Below are 2,188 nucleotides of genomic sequence, written 5' to 3'. Positions count from 1 at the left end.
CCGCTCTTCTCACACTAAACGAAACCAGCACTGTACGAGCTACGAGGAAGAAAAAATGACTGTATCCCAGCTGAAACCAGGGCACAGTTTTACTAAATTAAGGCTTTTGTTTGAGTTGCCTTGATGCAGTTGAGTTCTCCCTTTTCCATCGCAGGGATGCCGTTCAGCAGAGAGCAGGCTGGCTGCAGCTGCTCTGCCCGGACGAGGCAGGGCAGGGGATGTGCGTTCAGTTCGTACAGTTGTCTGTTGTATAGTAGTTGAACCTTGTGGAGTAGGCAAGGTTTTGTGGGCAGTGTGAGCATCCAAGGTTTTTTGGATGTCACTTCAAAAGGCAGCTTGAGAATGGCAAATGTACTGTTAGAATAACAAAAAGCTCTAAATGAAACCCTAAACTCAGAAGTAAAGCAGCGTGACCAAACAGGTGCAAGGGGGTTTCTTAAACCAAACTGACTTCCTAAGAAGCCATCAAAGTCAATCCAGGAGCCCAAACGTGGGAGAGGCAAGTGCTAAAACAGCATTCGAGAACCAAATAGCTGAAGTTTTTTGGAATAAGGCAGTGTTTTTATAAAGAACAGCCAGCACCTTTGCTCTCCCTTCACAGCAGGGATCAACAGATGAATGAGGGGAGATAAGTGCATTCCAGGGAAGTTTAATTTCTTAATAGCAGCTTTCACTGCCGGGCATGAACCTACCACAGGCTTGCATTTTTTGCTTGGTAACGAAGTCCGGGTATTGTCCTTAAAGACTGAAGTGTCAGAAAACGTGCTAGAACAAATGGCTGTTTGAAAGCATTGTGCCACCAGATTTTCGGTGTATGTTCACGTGTGAAAGGGTTGTGTTGGTTGCAAGCATGCAGTTCCTACACAAGAGGAATGATCGTAGCAACAGGTATTGGATAGGGATTTTAAGAAAGCTTGTAGCTTTGGGGAGAACAGAAAATGCTCTTTCTCATCTACTTCATTATTAAATTTATTGTTTGCACATATCAAGTGAATGAGGGGTGCTTGGGGCACTGTGTGGAAAGTACTTGTGGAAGGGAGTAGTAGAAATAGGACAGAATTGAGTAGCATGGGGTGTAGTTGTCAGCCTGGGAGAGTGACTTCACAGCTCTACAAGCCAGGAGCTTGCTCATCAGAATGACGGAGACAGAAGAATCTAGGTGTGCTAGCTGAGCACATGATGCACTGGTGAAAGAGCTCTGAAAACAGGCAGAGTAGCTGTAGCGTGGATCCAGACAGGTGTTTCCAGCAGAGAGAGGAGTGGTTTTACTACTTTATAGTACCTGTGAATTCTCACCTGGTCTGTCCCGGTCGGCTCCCCTACACTTTCAGGAGTTGGATTCAACCTACAGATACAGGAAGCCATGAAAGAGAGGAGAAGCATAGAGTATGGCTGCTGTCTCCTAAAAAACTGGGAAGAGAGACGTGGGGAGAAAAAACTGGAAGGTCAGCAAAAGAACAAGTGAGCCTAAGCTGCCCATATGTACGTTTAAGATGGACACTGGAAGCTCCCTAAGGACCTGAACAGGCACGCACAAGATTTACTTCTCTCTGAGTTGCAAAGGTGCTTTTGTCAGCATGAAGGCTGCAGTTTCCTATCTTAGACATCATTCTTGTGTCTGTGTCTTTCACGCTCACAGAAAACATGTTAGCAAGAGGTTTCACAGGACTTCTGAAATGTCTTGCACAAGGTTACTAGAAAAAATTAAGCTATAACAAGTGACGGATAAAGAAATTACACGCATTAAAAATTAGCTGGGAAGCAGAAGGTGAAACAGAACATTAAATGATCACATCTCGTCACTAACGGCTCACAGTGGGTGACCTCCCTGTACGTTTGTGATTTGGAAAGGAGTTAACTGAGAAGGAAGATCAGAATATTTGCAAATCACATTCAAAACTGGGGAAAACCCCACAGAGATGCATTTGCTGCCATGTGGCCCATTCATTTAGCTCATTTCAAGTCCTTCTGTGAGTCAGCATCAAGATGTGCAAATTGACACATCACTGAAGAGGAAAATTTAATAAACTTCTATACCTTACAGTGCCATAAGTTAACAGTATCAGTGCCAGAAGTTCACAGGAAACTTCGATCTGACGTAAAGAGACAAGCATAAAACCAAAAATAGGAAAATGCACAGAAAAGATGACATAAGCAAAGGTGGAAACTGTGCTATGACCAGGCTCCT

This window comes from Buceros rhinoceros, unplaced genomic scaffold (genome assembly GCF_000710305.1).
Source record: "Buceros rhinoceros silvestris isolate BGI_N320 unplaced genomic scaffold, ASM71030v1 scaffold19578, whole genome shotgun sequence".
In the NCBI taxonomy this organism is placed as follows: Eukaryota; Metazoa; Chordata; class Aves; order Bucerotiformes; family Bucerotidae; genus Buceros; species Buceros rhinoceros.
This window is presented reverse-complemented; position numbering follows the sequence as displayed.